Raw genomic sequence first — 18,254 nt, forward strand, 5'->3', positions numbered from 1 at the left:
GTTGTGACAGGTAAATAAAATATTGGTTTAGCACAACACTCAGTGCTTTATGTGTTCAATTTATATTAATTGTTGTCTTTACCATTATTGGCATTTAGATATCTGTGTGTATGCCCTTTCTCCCTATATTAAGTGGAGCCTTTTTGAACACTAAAAACATGGATTATGCTTCTTTTCTCCTTTGGAGGTGACCCCACAGTGATAGGCACATAACAAAGTCTCTACACAATTTTTAATAAAGTCACTGAATAGATCCATCAATCAACCAACTGACCTTTTAAAATGGGTTTTCAACCTCCTTAGCCTCTTACAGCTCCCCTCCAGCCTGAAGAATTGGCATGGGCCCCACTGCTTGCCCCCTCTTCTGCCATGCTCATCCTCTTTTAATGCATTCTGGTTACAGGGGACCGAGGTCGCAGGCAACCTGCAGCAGGGGTGCTCAGGAGAGTGAGTATATGCTTTCCCAGTGAGTACCGCGGTTAGTTGCCCTAGATGGACTGAGGGGACCGGAGATCGGAAGAAAAAGAGGGCAGAATAGATGCAGGAAGTTAAGGTAAGAGAAGAACTGAAGTGGGGGTAGGGGTCAGCTTATAGTGCTCTCTGGTCTGATAGGAGTGGGAGTGAAGTTATACTGGTGGCAGGGAGCCGGGTTGGGATGACTGCTGGATGCGTGTGTTCCCTCTTCGTGTGGCTAGTCTATGTAAGCTAAAGTAATTTCCCCACGGTCTCACGTTATTGCAAGTCTCAGGATCTACTGACAGATGGGAGGCAGCCATGAGCAGCAGGTCTCCCCGTATTTGCCACCACATTTTGGGGGTTTATGACTGTATGGGGATCGGAGGTAGAGCCCAAGGTGATGGATGTTACCTCTTCCAGCATTTTGGTTTCTTCATCTCTGTGGCAGGATAATAAAGTTGGCTCCTAACTATACACATCTTTCTTTGTTCTCTATTTTTCCCTTCTTCCTTTTAAGCAGGTTACTAGGCCCTTAGTGAGCCTTGGAATCAAGGATTCAGAAAATTTTGGCTGTGTGAAAATAGAAGCTGCTGGAAGTCAATGTCTCTGTCTTCTTTTGGAATAGCTAAACTGAAAAACAAGATTATACCTGGTGTTCTCAACAGGGAAGGGAGAGGTTTCCAGAACCTGAGATGTTTCACCTTTATCATGAACCCACAACTGGCTTCACAGCGGCACGCTGGAAAGTTGCGGTAGCTCAGAGAGGATGCCATGTAACAAGCCTGGTGAAGTGGCACTCTAGGCACCAGGAGTCCAGGCCTCAGCGAAGATTCTTGGGCCCCATACGTGGCATAGAAGCAGAGGGCCACCGTATCTCAAGGGACCACAGTGGGCTTGCTCAGTGAGGATGACATGGATAGCCATGATGAGCTAAATGTTTGCTCCTGTCTCCATTTTTCTAGTACCACACATTGCCAGTGATGTCTGACTGAATCTCCCCCAGGCCTGACAAGGTGGAGATTTGGAGTTGGAGTTAAACCGATTATAACAAAGAAATGTGTATTTCTTGCAAGCCCAAGATTTCATATCCACTGAGATTTTATTTTCCTTGCATCTCAAAATTGAAGATGACATTTCTCCTTGTTACATGGAGGAGGTAGAGTCAGTATGAAGGTGAAAGTGGAAATTATAAGGACTGTATGTTCCACAAGGGCAGGGATATATCCAGCACCTAAACTGTAAGTCTTCAATAAGCATGTATTGAATACGTGATAAATGAATAAATAAACCAGATATAAACAGTTACTTTTGCTTGACAGGTTTAGGAAGGAAAACTGAGAGATATACTGGCTGCATTACTCATATGGGGTGGCATTACTCTCTAGTTCTGTGGCTTCTCTAGTCCTAATGATTACTCTCAGCTCACACACCCCACAACGGACCAGCCCAGTGGACAATCCAGAGGCTGGTGAGTGTCCTCTGAGGTCCCCATAATAACAGTCTGCCCTGACACTGGAGAGTCAGAGTCAGGAAAGGCAGACACATTCAATTACCTTTCTTGAGCCTCGCTGACTTCTCATCAGGCCTATTGCCTAATTTCCCTTAGGCTGTCCCCGGTTCTTTTTAGACACGTGATCTAGGAGATACACTTGCCTGATAAATATCCCCAGGTGTCAGAAAAGGTCACATCTGTGTCCCAAGCCCATCACCAGTGACACGGCTTGTTTTGAGCCCAGCCCCACCGTGGCTGGCACAGAAGCAGCCTTCTGTTTCTTGTTGACCCCTCCCATTTTCCAGACTTCATGGTGCATAAAGCCCTGATTCAAGCCATTTCCCCCATTACCACTACCTGTGCATGAATGCCTCATTGCATTTCAAATGTCAGACTCTAACGGAATAATAGGCTTTAACCTAGAGCAGACAGCAAGGCTGATCAGGTGTTAAAGAAGGATTATTAATGAAAATGAGAAAAACGGCGTATTTAAGAGAGAGTGTCAAACGAAGAGAACAGTGGGCTGGGATACTGGTTTCCTGCTGCTCGCGGGAAGCAGCTGCGAAGACACAGCGTCTGCTTTCACAACAGACATGGGGATGCTCTGTCTCAGGGAGTAATGCAGATTGCACCTTTCATCACAGGAGGGCAGCAAATTTCCTGAACATTAGCTCCTTGCTTCTCACTGAGTCCCAGAGACAGATGTCCCAGAGGGTGGGGAGAGACTCTGGCAGGACGCCTCATTCTGGAACTACCAAGAGTGTGGGCTTGGAAAGCGAAGTGGAAAGTCAAGGTGTGTAAGTTGCTTTGGGACCAAAAAGGCCCAGAACAGACTGAAGACCATGACAGCAAAGTTGAGCAGAAAAATCCCCACTGAAGTGCTGAAAGCAAGGATAAGTGAGTTTTGTTTATCTGCCACACCTTCCAGGGGGGATCTAAGGAAAGTTCCTTAACCTTTCTGGTCCTGGTTTTACAGGGACAGCTGTTCCTTCCCCCTCAGGTGGTGGCTGTGACTTGGTAACTCAAGCGAAAGTGCTCTCAGGTTGAAAAGTAGATTTTACCCATAAGCATTTATTTAACAATTTACTTAGTAAGTTTGCACCCATAATGTGGGAGGCACTATGTTTCATGCAGAGATATGTAAAACAAGTCTTTTGAATCTAAAAGATGACAAGGGAGGGTAGGCAATGATAAATCCTCATTTAAAGCTCAATTTAAATTAAGGGCTATGAGACCAGAGGAAGAAGAGCACATTTCTGGCTTGAGGGCCTGAGGAAAAGCTGCCCATGGAAATAGGGGTCAGGAAAACTAAGACTAAAGATCGGGCAGATAGGGTTGAGGTGGTCTTCAGGAATAAGGATGAGAAAGACATGGAATGGAAAAGGCCTAATGGTGTTCAAGGAGTGGAGGGTACCCCAGCTGTCTGGAGTGAAGGGTGCAGGTGGGGACGGAGAAAGATGAAGCTGGAGTATGAAGAAGCAGAGTGACAATGAGGGTCAGAGAAGCCAGGCTGAGAAGTGGGAACTATTCGTAGCTAATGGGACCTTTGTCAAAGGAGTCTTTTAAGTGACTTGATTTGCTTGGATGGTATAGGGTGGACTAGGGCAAAGAAAGATAGGAAACTCTTGTTAGGAGATTCCTGGAAGAGTCCAGATGTGACATGGAAGGGCTGGGCTAGGATGATGATAAGGGAATGAAAAGGCAAGAAATGGGAAGAAGGAAAAGTTATCAGGTGCCCATTGGGTATAAGGATCCAGGGGGGAAGAAGGTTAAGAATAGGAAGGAGAGGGACTTCCCTGGCAGTCCAGTGGTTAAGACTCCGTGCTTCCAATGCAGGGGGCTCAGGTTCAGTCCTTGCTCAGGGAACTGATATCCCACATGCCGCATGGCGCGGCCGAAGAAAAAAAAAAAAAAAAAAAAAAAAAAGAATAGGAAGGAGAGGGGTTAGTAATGAGCCTGAAGAGGGAAGCTGGAATGGGACTCAGAAGGGCCTTTGGGGCCATCCTCCAGTGTCAGGCTTCTTTTGGTAGATACACAGAACCCAGTGAACTTGCAAGTGAAATGAAGATGGGATCCAATTTGTCTTTTAGGAGGATCTCTGTCTAGGCTGGAGTTCAGAAAAACTGGTGGCAGAGAGAACTGTCAAAAATTTTATAATCTGTTGTCCAGATAAAAAATGATGGGATGTGATCAAGGGCAGCAGAGAGGAGTTACTTTTAAATTACCAATAGAATGTAGAGGGGGAAGAGAGAGAGGAATTGAAGATGACTTAGTTTTCTACCTGGGGAAAAAAAGTGGATGGTGACGTCTATTACTGGAAAGCAGGGAAATAGGAAAGGAATGACTTTGTAGAGAGTAGTCAGTGGTTCGGCTTTGGACATGCTGAGTATGAAGTGATTTTAGGACATACAGGTGAAGATGTTCACGAGGTAGTTGGAAATAAAAACCAAGAGCTCACTGGAGACATGGGGGATGATAATAGAAGTGTGAGTGAGCAACACAGCCATGTAAGTAGAAGCAGATCTTATAAGATGGTAATAGGACCAAGGATGGGTTCCTGGGTAACTTCAACCATTATGAGGTATTTTATAGTCTAGACAGAGCTTTAACAGACATTATATCTTTTGATCATTAGAACCCTGTCAGGTAGGTGGTCAAAGATTCATTACAGGCTGGGAGTCTTGGCAAGACAAACATAAAGAGATCCAGTGGCCTGATACCATAGTGATATTGTAACCTACTTTGTGGAGGAGATTTGTCCATTTTTCTTTATCCTTTCTCTATTGTCTATGGGTCTTTGGAGGAAATATTTTCCTCTCTACTCTTTGAGCTGAACTTTTTATCTGAACAGATCACCAGGAGAGAGGTATCTTTTAGAAGACAAAGGGCCATGAAGTGGATAGGATATATGTTATATCAGTCGGGAATATTCGGCTGCAGGTAACTAACAGAGGTTAAACAAATAGCCATTTGTTTTTCTTATATAATGAGAAGTCTTTCGATAGGGAACTGAAGGTGTTGGTTCAGCAGTTCAATGATGTTGGGTCTACTGTTTCTAACTCTCTTGGCTTTTACCAATTGGTTGTTAAATGATCTCCATGCTCTGAGTAACATGTCTACCTGCAGTGCAGAAGAAAGGGAGGATGCCATCTATAATGATTTATTTTTAATCAAGAAAACAGAAACATAACCATAAATGCTACAGAAAACTTCCTCTTTTTTTTATTGTCCAGAACGGTGTCATGCCTTCACTCTTAGCTTCCCAGTGTTTAGGAGAGAATATTTAGCTTTCCAGCCTCTATAATAGAGCCAGGCAAGAAATAAGGGGCTAGGATAGGACATTCGGTTGGCCAACGAGCAGCATCTACCACCCATATCACATTATCCTGCTGCCTTGTCTCCATCACAACATTTATTATTGTTGTTAAGAACTGCCACCATAAAAATAATAGAGCAGTGGAAGTAATCACTGGTTATTTCACAGCATTGTTTTACTTTTAAAAAGTTTTTTCACATTTTCAAAAAATTTCATTCTTTCCTTGCAGTGCTAGGAGGCTGGTATTCTTTGACAGATAAGGAAACTGAGTCCAGGAGTGGCTGAGTGACTTGCCTGAAGTCATCAAATTGGTTGGTAGCAGAGCTGGAATGGTCTGATTCTGGTAACCTGCCCATGGGACCAGGGCAAAATGAATCAGGACAAAGACCTCAAGTCTCCTGACTGCCACCCCCTTAGCGCAGAGCACTTTCCATTGGGCCACAAGGCCTTTTGTCCAAATGGTAAAATAGTTACTATTCCAAGTTCTGAGGCCTTCATATCTTTACAGATGAGTTAAAATTTGAGCTCTGAGTGTCAGGATATCCTTCAGGGCTTCCCACACAGTCATTGGTCATAGATGAGTAGGGACAGTAAGAAGCTAGAGAAACACTGCTGAGGTCCTTTTCCTCATTGTGATTATAGTTTTTCCTCCCACTTCCCCTTACAGCTGAATAGATGCTGTAGACTGAGAGACAAAAAACAACTTTATTAATCATAAAACATAATAAAGCATCTAGGAAACTTGATAAATAGGAAATATTCAGTTGTAAATAAACAAAAACAAAACCCACACATATTACTGTAGCCCAACTGCTGGTCACTCGGGTGTCCTGAGATTCTCCAGGTGGCCAGGATTACTCTGCTAATTAAATTGGTCTGCAAATCCCAGACCATGAGTAGTGAGACACCCAGTGTCCCTCTTCATATCTCCTGAAATTCCTGGGCGAGGGACATATATTTTTCCAGTGACCTCTTGTTCTGGTTTTACTCCTTTTGCTTATTTCAGTTTATGATCCACTACATCAAAATGAATATGTATGTACCAAACAGTATGTAATCCTATTTTGAATTGTATCACTTTGTGCTAGTTGCTGTTCTGATTCTTTCATTTTCTTAAAATATCGCCTACATGTGGCTGTGCATGTTTCAGACTTTATCTACGCTTTGGTGGCCTACTGGGAATGACCAGGGCCAGGACTAGGCTGAGGCCAGTGCTGCATGACCCTGAAATTTTGCATCCTAGGTGCCTCTCTTGCCATACCCTAGTCTGGCTCTGGGGATGACATCCTATCACAGAAAAGCAAACAACTTAGGACTGAATAATAAACATTTCTGTACTTTAAGTTTCTAAGTTGTTCATCATCAGAGAGATTATTGACTATCTCCTATACAGAGCTTGGGCTACCTTTCTCTCGGCCTCTCTGTCTCTCTGGCTCATTCCTTATTATCCTTTAGAACGCTATCCCTCTGCCCCATTCCTCTCCTCTTACTTCCCTTTAGCTCTTTGAGGCCATGCCCCCAGGCACTTCATCCTTCATTTGTGAGAGGCCATTAAGATTTTTGGCTAAACAAAGACCTTGTCCTACATAAGAAGAACTCCGGTGCAATCCCATAATTGCAGACTGTCAGGCTACAGAGAAGTGGCAGATCAATATACCTGGACCATGTCTCTGAAGATGATTAAAGTCTGGAAACAGCTGACCACACTCTGAAGGAGACCTTCTTAGTGGGAAGTACTGCAGTGAGCTGGACAAAGTCCCGGACTTGAAGTCCTGACCATGAAGCTGACTAACATGGGTTGTGGAGCTGGGTACTTGCTTGCAACATATATGTCATTTGAATTTCAACCAGTCTCTTAACTATCTCAAGTCTCAGTTTACTCATCTGGAAAATGGTGTCGAGATTATATGAGATAATGACCATGATGTTGTTTTTTAAACTCTGCAGTGCTTGAAAATGCTCTTATTGTTATAACAACAACAAAAATGAAGACAGGCTCAGGAACGTTTGTTAAAGCAGATTTCTTATTGTCTAGGCACAGCTCGTGTGGCTGGGTGGTACGATGCGTTGGACTGAGGAGAGGTACCTGAGATGTAGTGGGCACCAAAGCCCTCCTCCAGGAGGGGAGGCCACCATGTTTTCTGCTGTATGACCTGCTGCAGGAGGTCACCCCTCACAGAGCTCCTCTCTCAGGAGTATCAATTAGGAAGGGGCTGAAGAGGCAAGTCCAATTAATGACTAATTGCTTAAAGTGACAGAAGAATTTCAACCAGACTCCTAATGATCACTTAAGAGACCATTTGGTACATGGATGAGGTGGTGGGAGCAGCCTGAGGAAAACACACAAAAAACCCTGTTCTCTCTTGGGGGTCTCTCATTCAAGGGCATTTTGAAAGCACCCCTTGATTGGGAGTCAGTTGAGACATGGCTGCGGAAATAATGCACAGGGCTCCCTCTGTTTGTGTCCTCTGTGTGGATTTAATTTTCAGTGTCAGCCAAAAATGGAATTCTCTGCAGTATTCAGTGCTAGTGCTGGGAAAATGGTTGCTATTGATAACTGGCTCTGTTACTTTCCTTTTATTTATGAGAGGATATCAATACACTTTAAAACAAATGTTTTGCCTACTGTGGCATCTCTTTATTGTGTGATTGAAAACATGGAAAATTATAGTTAAAAAATTCTCTGCTTAGTAGTTCCAATCAGAGGAGCTATATTACAAAAAATTAATCCTATGCATGAAGCAAATACATTTGTTGGGAGTTAGGGTGGGAACATGGCTTCCTGAGCAATGGAGGTATTCTTCAGAGATGCATGTTCTAAGAACAATGGGAATTACCCTCATTTTCCTCTGAGCTGTACAGAAGAGTCTGAGCAAGCAGTGGCTTGCTGAAATGAGGGGGACACTTTTCCATTGTTCAAGTTTTATTTCAGAAGTTTCTAATTAGAAATGACTGGGAAAATTATTTCTGGACTAACAAAACAAGGCACACATCTTATTTAATAACAAATGGGAAAAAAGTGAAATTAGCAAAAATCCTGAATTAAGAAAGTGAGACAAAATATTAACCTTCTAGTTGTTTTAATTCAGTGTTTCTTAACAGTAATAATTAAATACTAACTTCTTTGTTTTATTTATTTATTTTTTAATGCAGAATCATTCCTTTTCTCTTGTCCTTTGGGAAAAACTATTGGCCTGTTTGCAAAGAAGAGCACTGATATATGCTCAAAATGTTCCCAGGTCCAAGTGCAGTAAGGAGGAACATTCCCATTTGTGGTTCAGGACTTAATAAGTGAGGCAAAATTCCTTTATCATCCATGGGGAATTGAAGTGTAAATTTTTAAAAATCACAGTAGCAGAAGAGTCAAATGCATTTTCCATGGTCAGCCCTGCTTTATAATTAGGATGCTATACTTCAGTTACATTACATTTTCAATAAGTGGGACTGAATTTTAGAGAATTGGTACAATCTATCAGAAAGTGCTTACAGCTATGATTCAGTAAAATGCCTGCACGTGGAGGAACTGCAAATGCTGCTAGAATCAAGTCCTGATGACTTGAGAATATTACATCATGTTGACTGTAAATGTTGATGTCAGTGGGTTACGATGTCTGTAATTCACTTTAAATACTTCAGCATAGATTGGATAACGTTAAGAATGTGTGAATTAGTTTAAGCCACATTTTAGGGGCAACCAGTTGACCTAATCAGAAATTCATGTTCCAGGAGTGGTTTTAGCTAAGAATTCATCAGAAAGGCCATACTCCATATGGGGCTACTGGGGACTTCTGTGATATTTATTATTTGATCAACTCCAGAGATTTTTGCTGATTAGCATAATACCTATTAGGAATGAGTTTTAACAGGAGAAATTAGTGGCTTAGCATAATGGATGTTTGGAAAGGGCTCACATTGGTGAAATGCGTGTTATTCAAAAAGTATGGGTCAGTTAAAATATTTTAGAGACACTCTTCACCTTCGTACAAATAAGGTATAAAAATCTAGAAATCCCTTTAGTCTGTATCTTTAGGGATATCTCATTACCTGATGCCTCCAGTATAGAGATCAGCAGTTTTTTCCTATAAGCGACCAGATAATATTTTATGCCTTACCAGTCATGTGGTCTCTGTTCCAGCTACTCACTTCTGCCTTTGTCCCATGAAAGCAGCCATGGACAATATTTAAAAGTATGGGCATGGTGTTTTCCAGTTGCATTTTATTTACAAAATCGGGCAGGGCCAGATTTGGCCTGAGAAAGAAGTTTGTTGACCCCTGCTCTAGACCATTGTTTCATCTCTTCCAGGTGAATCTTTCAGGCCAAGTTGGATCACCTAAAATGGTGGGATCCTGGGATGTCTGAGAGTGGAAAGAGCAGGATATATGTGTGATTTTGTGGCTACTTGCTAATAAATGTTAGTATGTGTAGTCAAATTTGGTTACAGACTTGCTTCCATATATGCTCATAGAAGGGAATTATATAACCCTCATGCATCTAAAAAATGTTGGTGGCTATACTAACCTACCAACTTAATGGCTGTATATATCGAATTGGCCTAAGCCGTGATTCAAACACCTTGGGCAAGATCAGGGTGTGTCTGTTAGATGGTGGCCCTGCTCTTGCGGCGATTTATGATTGTGCTGGCACGTGGTTTGTGCTCAGTGCAGATTTCTTGAATTAGTGAATGGACTGATTTTTGCTTGGCAATTTAGTTTTAGGTGGGCTATTTCTTGAGGTCCTGATGTGCTTAGTATTTAAGTACCAGTGTGAAAATGGAAACTAGGTAGACATTTGGATTAAAAATTGTGCAAATTTATAGTATTGGTGTTAGAAATGTTGTCATAAATTTAGCACTGATGTCTAGTTAAAGTCTGCTTCATATCAGGAGTAGGAAAATGAAACAAAAGATTATGAGCATTGTATACAAACTATCTGTATGCCCCACATTGCTTGATTTAGTCAGTATGACTTGGAGATAAATTTTAATTTTTGCGGTGAGCTAACCCTCATTGTAGATAATCCACTAAAGATACTTGAGATAATCAACTGCTGTTTGTAACTGGGAGAATGGGGGTGACTCTGTCCCTCTTTTTTTCTTATTCAGCTTTTCTTCTCTCTGCCTTCCACTATAGCCCTTCCCATTACAATGAGAGTTTTTTTGTTGTTGTTGTTTTAATATCTGTCTTGTCATTTGCAAATTAAGCAAGTATTTTAAAGGCAACTCTTATGTGCAGAGCACTGTGCTGGTTGCCCTGGAGGCACAGAGATGAAAAAGGCACAGTCCCTGATCCTCAGGTGAGATGGAGGAAATAAGGGAAACTTTTTCCTTTGGGGAAAATCATGGGACAGTGCATTTGATCTGGACCTTCAAGGACAGGTAAGGTTTTGATGGATGATGGTAAGAGCTTCCTGGTAGAGAGAAGTGGGTGAATTGAGAATTACAGGGGGGAAAGTTCTGGGTGTGTTCACATAAAGGTAAATAGTCTAAGGTCAGGTTTTGAGGCGGAGGGGGTCATGTTCATGTATAATTTTCCGTGTTTTCAATCAGCAATGAGAAAGAGATGCCACAGTAGGCAAAGCATTTGTTTTAAAGTGTATTGATATCCTCTCATATATAAAAGGAAAATAACAGAGCCAATTATCAATAGCAACCATTTTCCCAGGACTAGCACTGAATACTTCAGAGAATTCCATTTTTGGCTGACACTGAAAATTAAATCCACACAGAGGACACAAACAGAGGGAACCCTGTGCATTATTTCTGCAGCCATGTCTCAACTGACTCCCAATCAAGGGGTGCTTTCAAAATGCCCTTGAATGAGAGACCCCCAAGAGAGAACAGGTTTTTTGTGTGTTTTCCTCAGGCTGCTCCCACCACCTCATCCATGTACCAAATGGTCTCTTAAGTGATCATTAGGAGTCTGGTTGAAATTCTTCTGTCACTTTAAGCAATTAGTCATTAATTGGACTTGCCTCTTCAGCCCCTTCCTAACTGATACTCCTGAGAGAGGAGCTCTGTGAGGGGCGACCTCCTGCAGCAGGTCATACAGCAGGAAACACGGTGGCCTCCCCTCCTGCAGGAGGGCTTTGGTGCCCACTACATCTCAGCTACCTCTCCTCAGACCAGGTCTGTATTTACCATGTCCATAAGTTTTCTTCTTCCTGTTTTATTATGGCCATGGTCACGAAGATCTGAAAACAAAGACAATAGGAAATGAGCCAGTTGAGATGGGCAGTGGTGGGTGAAATAAGGCCTTCCGTGCTATGCTGAGGAACTTGAGTTTCAATTTGTAGGTGAAGGGGAGCCAGTGAAGAGTTCTGCTTGCAGGGTGGCAGATGCAACGGTGAGGGGACAGCATGAACTTGGGAGTCAGACTGCTTGGCCTTGAATCTCGGCTTTACCATTTACCATGTGTGACCATGGCAAGTCATTTAGCCTTTCTGTGCCTTTATAAATAGTGATAATAATACCTCTTCCCTTAGGTTTGCTGTGAATATTAAATAATACATGGAATGAGCTAGAATCCTGCCTCATTCATGAGTGCTGAGCAAATATTAGGATCAGCATACTTTATACACATATGCATATTCTTCAGTGGGATGTATATATAGCCATATATGTGCACAATTTAATCCTTGTGATGATATTGGGGTAGGGCTATGTTGCATAACTCCGGGGGCCTCAGAACAAGTAAATGATCTGAGCGGGCCTAGCCCTACGGCCATTAGGCTCCGAGTCCCCTGTCTTTTCTATGACGTCACTGCTGCCTCTGAAACAATAAGATCTTCTCTCCTCAAAACCAGCTCTAAATATTTTAGAGTGGTGGCATGTTCTGGCTTTTTTTTGTTTGTTTGTTTTTTTGGATGAACACATTAGGAGCCCCTAGGGATTATATCAAAGCAAAGATTTCTTTTCAGCACCCAAGGATGGGTACTTGTCATTCAAAAGTTTTCAAGAGAGAGGAGAGTGTATATATATCAAGTATTCCCTGGCTCCTGTTAAAATTACCTTGAATTTTGGAAGACTTTGTTCACATTTCAAACCTTCTTTTCCTGAGGTGCTATTCTGGATGGTCAAGTGATGAACAGGAAAGGTTTCATAAGAAAGAATGATACGTTTCAGGTGTGCTGCTTAATGATGTTCAAAAGAAGCTATTGTAGGTGATTGGAGTGTGAACCCATGGGCAGGGTGCATTTTAATTTCCATTTAAAGTGGGGAGCGAGCCTGTGGGGAACCAGCCTGACCTCATTTACTGACAAAAGGTAGGTATGTGCATAGCTAATAATGAAAGTATATTACGTTTGTAAAGGGTTTTATGCTTTGAAAAGTTCTTTGACACACTTTATTATATTTTGATCCTTCTAGTAGTTCCAAGAAGAGGCCAGAATTATTCTCTTTTTGGATACATGGAAAATGAGACTCAGAAAAATGCAGCAATGAGCCCAGTGTCACCAGGTTACCCATGATCACATTGGCACAATTACAGCTCTAGAGATCATGTCTGGTGCTGTTTCTGTTACAGTGAAACCACCCACGAGGTATGGTGGAATCCTCCTATTAACGTCAAAGTTAAATCATTATTGTACTAGATATTACTTCTGACTGTGCTGAATTCATAGTCCAGACAGGCAAAACACTTCATTTCTCTGGATCTTGAAATACTCTTTTGAAGGATCTCAGAGGAGCCTACATTTCCCCCATGTATTAAAATTGTATGATTCTCTTAGTCATTTAGTTTCTGGAACACTTCGTTACATGGTTCCTTACTTAACTTCCAGGAAGGTCAAGGGCATTTTAATTTGCTTCCTAGGAATGGCTGGCTATTTTGGATTTTGTAAGCATGTCTGAAAAACCTTAAGGCTGTTTTCTTTTATCCCAAGAACTGGGGGGAAGTTGTATCTCAACTAATGAGGTCCATCTTTTTCCCTAATGATGTGAGTAAACTAAAGTATAGCTATGTTACTGTGCTATTAAAAATGCATCACATTGATTGGCAGAGATGCTGGTGGGTGTAAATAAGGGAAGGAAAAGTGGAAAGATGGAAGGAAGAAGGAAAAAAACAGACTGGCAGAAGTTATAAAATGCAAAATATATGTGTTAGAAAAGAAAAAGGCATCGACAAGGTGCAGAAGCAGAGAGTGTTAGAATTGGGAGAACTTAAATCCATGATTCTAGCCTCCTCACTTCATAGGCATGGACCACATGCTCAGAAAGGATGAATAACTTACCCAGAGTTTATGGCAGGCAATGGCAGTGCCAGGACTGGGGAAAATCAGGAGCCAATTTTTGAATGCTCATTATGCCAAGGGCTTTAAAATGTTTTCTCCCAGTGTTACGGGTTGAATTGTAATCCCCCCTCCCCCAGTTCATAGGTTGAAGTCCTAACCCCTAATGCCCCAGAATCTACTGACCTTTTTTGGAGATAGGGTTTTTACAGAAGTAATCAAGTTAAAATAAGGATTAAGGATGGGTCCTAATCCAGTATGATTGGTGTTCTTATGAAAAGGGGAAATTTGGACACAGACATGGATACAGAAAGAACACCATATGAACATGAAGATGGCCATCTACAAGCCAAGGGAAGGGGCCTGGAACAGAGTCTTCCCTTCCAGCTCTCAGAAGGAACCAAGCCTGCCAGTACCTTGATCTCAGACTTTTAGTTTCCAGAACTGTGAGACAGTAAGTGTTTGTTTTTTAAGCTACCCAGTTTGTGGTACTTCGTTATGGCAGCTCTAGAAAATGATTGCACCCAACTCTCCTGTTAGGCAGGTGTTGTTTTCCCTGTCTTGTAAGAGGAGACTAAAGGGTGTTAACTTGGGGATTTGGGATCACAGACTAGGTGAGTCAGATTCCAAGTTCACATCTCTTCTGTTGTGTGAGGTGACTCAGCTGGGAGGGTGAGTTACAAGGCAAATGGGTCTACTTGTCCCTCCTTTGTCCCACGGTGTTTCTGCATGAAACTGCCCATTAAAAACCTCAAAGCAGGACTTCCCTGGTGACGCAGTGGTTAAGAATCTGCCTGCCAATGCAGGGAACACGGGTTTGAGCCCTGGTCTGGGAGGATCCCACATGCCACGGAGCAACTAGGCCTGTGTGCCACAATTACTGAGCCTGCGTTCTGGAGCCCGCGAGCCACAACTACTGAAACCCACACACCTAGAGCCCGTGCTCCGCAACAGGAGAGGCCACTGCAATGAGAAGCCAGTGCACCACAACGAAGAGTAGCCCCCGCTCACTGTCGCTAGAGAGAGCCCACGCACAGCAACGAAGACCCAACGTAGCCAAAAATAAATAAATAAATAAATGAAGTTAAAAAAAAAAACAACCCTAAAAGCATTTACTGACCACTCAACTTTCTTCACAATTGAGTCATGTAGTTTTTCTTTCCTTTAAAGAGAGGGTTTTTTTGTCAAGTGTTTGCAACTGTGAGAATAGGTAGGCTCTAGATAGAGCTAAGCCCTCAGCTTTAGCAGTTGGAGAATTTAAACACTTCACTGTCTCCAGTGGTTCATTTCACTTTGAACCCAAATACCTACAGCTGCAACTAGAAATAGTATAATCAGTCAAGTGTCAGGTCACCTACAGAAGTTAAGATGCAGCACTTCTTTTCAGCAGCAGAAAGCCCACTGTGAATGGGGCTAAAACGTGAGGTTAGGAGGCCCGTTGGAGTGATATTAAGCAGTGTTAAAAGCAGCTTTGGTGCAAGAAATGTGTGTCTGTACCTAGGTGGTTCCACTTCTTGAAACAGAGTTCCAAAAAATAATTTCTTTCAATGGTGGTGCATAAACTCTGGTAGTTTTCCAAATTGGAGGTAACAATTTTATAGAAAAATTATGTTTTGTAGAATCATATTTTGTATTGGGTTGGCCAAAAAGTTCATGCGGGCTTTTCCGTAGAAACAGTACGTTTACATATTCAAAAATTTTTTGTGTGTTTTCAAATCTCTAAATTTCAGCTTTCTAGTTGTGAAATGTAGTAAAATCTGCCTTATGGGGATGTCATGAGGATGAAATGAGATGTGCATTGAGAGATTTTGGAAAGCTGAAGCCCTACCGTAAACCAAGGGGAAGTTTTAACCAGACTATAAGTTTACCCAGATAACCATTAAAATATCGATAGAATCCATTGATTCAGAAGTCATAGTGAAGGCTCCTTCCTCCTAATTTTGAGTCTGGACTGAGTGTACTTGTGTATGGCATACCTTGACCCTTTGGGGAAAAAGTGCTAAGTGAATTTAAGGTCTTGATATCATTAACTGGTATGTTCCTCCTCTCATAGTCGATAAATGACTTAAAGCTACAGCTAAAAGTTTTCTCTCTATTTGTTTTTGTGTTTCTGGCTCTACTGAGTCAGACATGACTTGCACTGGCCACAGTCCAAGGTTTGAGTTAAAAAAAATAGTTAAGAAGACAAGTCGCTGTGTCAAACCCATAGCGCCAAACCCAACCATACAGCACAATGTCTCACTGTTCTCTTTTCTAGCCACCTGGATGGGTTTATGGGAGTCAGGGGTAAAGAAGAGAGAGGTCATATGAGATTTTGGGTGACTTTATGGGAGGAGGTGCCTGCCAAAGTAAGGGTGTGGGATTGAAGTATACAGTGGTGGTTGAGATTGTGGCTCTGGAGACAGGCTTGCTGGGTTTAATTCTATGCCTTGGTTTCTTCATCCCCAAAATGGGAATGATGGAAGTGTGATGATGAAATGAGTTACCCATGTAAGCCACTGAGGCCATTCTCACTGTGCTCACTACCGGCCATCCTTCCTCTCTTCTTGTGATGATCTTTTTGGGTGTCCTCTCTCCCCGCTAGGCTCTGAGCTCCTTGAGGAGCGTCCTGGATTCTTCTTCATCTTTCTATCTTCTTACATGAATCTTGTTTCGTGAGTGAGCCATAAGAGCCACGGAGTATTGTTCACCCTCACCCACTCTCTCAGCCTCGTCTGACGTTCCCTCCATTGAGGAGAAGGTGCAGGTAAGTTGGATGGGGTTTGTACAGTGAGAAAACCACGGAGGGTAGAGTGGACAGTGTCTTCATTTTTGAAACTATTTGATTCTAGGCGTAGACAAGGCATACAAATATAACAGATCACAGACAGCACCTCAATGTTGGTAGCAGCTGTTTTAAAAATTAAGGCTCAGTAGTAGGTGGGAACTATATTCAATATCTTGTAATAACCTATAATGGAAAAGAATCTGAAAAAGAATATATATATATATATATATATATATATATATATATATATATATATATATAATTAAGGATCAAAAGAGGCATTGGAGGTTTGTTACTATTTAGAAAGTGTCTGCTTAGAACTATTTAGAAAGTGTCTGCTTAGAACAAAGTGGTTGAATATAAAATTTGCCTTCAAGGAGCAACACCAAGGGTAAGGTCATTCTTTTACAGATATTGAGCAGCTCATTTGTTATCACAGTTCTATGCTGTCCTGCCTGTGCCTTTCCTTCCGGCCTTGCATGACCTTGCCTGGCCTTGCCTTTGTCTCCATCCCATCTTTCCTCTCCTCCTGTGTCAGGGGTGTTGGTGTCATGCCGGTCCTGTCCTAAGGGAGGGACTACTTGTCCTTACACTTCCCAGCTTCCACTCCTTCCTTATCCCACATTGATCAAGACAAAGTAAGCACTCAATAATTGTTGGCCGAATTTAGTTCCTGTCTCCCTCTCTTCTGCCCTCTCTTTTCCCCAAAGCCGAACAGGCCAAAACTGGATACACAGAGCTTTGAGGCTCATACAATTCAACAATTTTCTAGAGTCAGAAATGAATTATTAGATCAACCTATGTGCCGTGAGGAATAGTAAATAAGCATATAATTCAGTGGGTTTTATACACACAGTGGATTTACATTTTCCCAGCTCTCAGTTTTGAGCCTTATTGATCTGTAAAAGGAAACATAGGGCTATTATCATAAATCCCGTAGAATACAAGGGTCCTGCAAATAGATTCAGTGGCATGATCTTATATGCTGTAAACACCAGTGCAGTCGTGGGGAAGCTGGACTTGGAAGCTGAGGGCTGGGCTGTTTCGTGGGGACAGGCTTCTCTTCTGCTGTCACTATTGGATCCACCAAGAGGTAGTGAAGCTCATGATCTGCAGATTTCTGTGTCTGTCCCCTCACTCCTTGTTCAGAGAGAATTTTATGAAAATGGTTTATTGGAGGGTAGAGTCTGACTGTCCTTTAGAAATTATATTTTTAAAATTTCTTGTTGTATGATGATGTTTTGTAGAAAGATTTATAAAATTAACATATTAACTGGTGTGTGTGTGTGTGTGTGTGTGTGTGTGTGTGTGTGTGTGTTGGGGGGGTGTGTGCCAGGGAGAGCCCAGGAACGGTTTAGAACCAGCTGGGCCATTTCCACATTCAAGACAAAAACAAGAAAAGAACCATTTACTCTGGTATCCTGGGAGGGACAGGTGGGAAACCTGCATTCTATCCCTTTGGCTCTTTTCCGTGGAGAACATGGCCTGCTCCTTTGGCCTACCACGTCTAGTGGATTATATTGTGGACGTTTGCTTATTCTGTCTTGTGGACAAGGTCCCTCAGAGGCAGAGCTGTACTAAGCAGTACTTCCTCAGCTCTGTGCATTCTTGCACAAAGCAGGCCGCCATGGATGTCACTTGTATATGTGAGTGGACATAACACTGATGAACAGTATAACTCCATATAAGGCAGCGATCAGAATTTTTAAGCTGAGGGAATGTTTATTATAAGATATAGAAAGTATTCATAAAGCAACATTTCCCAGTGTGAGTTCCATAGAAGACTAGCCCCCCAAAATGCACAAAAGGGTGGGTTTGGAGCTCTGTGGTTTAATATGTTTGGGAAGTGGTTGTGAACCCTACTCTCCTCTTGGAAATTCACGATGTAGACTAACTTGTTAAAGGCTCTGAGAAGTCCTACAGTCAAGACTCTTATCTAACTTTGTTTAATCCAGTGTTTCTCAAACATATTTTGTTTTGGAATACTTCTCTTTTTTTT

The sequence above is a fragment of the Balaenoptera musculus genome, chromosome 13, assembly GCF_009873245.2.
Source record: "Balaenoptera musculus isolate JJ_BM4_2016_0621 chromosome 13, mBalMus1.pri.v3, whole genome shotgun sequence".
In the NCBI taxonomy this organism is placed as follows: Eukaryota; Metazoa; Chordata; class Mammalia; order Artiodactyla; family Balaenopteridae; genus Balaenoptera; species Balaenoptera musculus.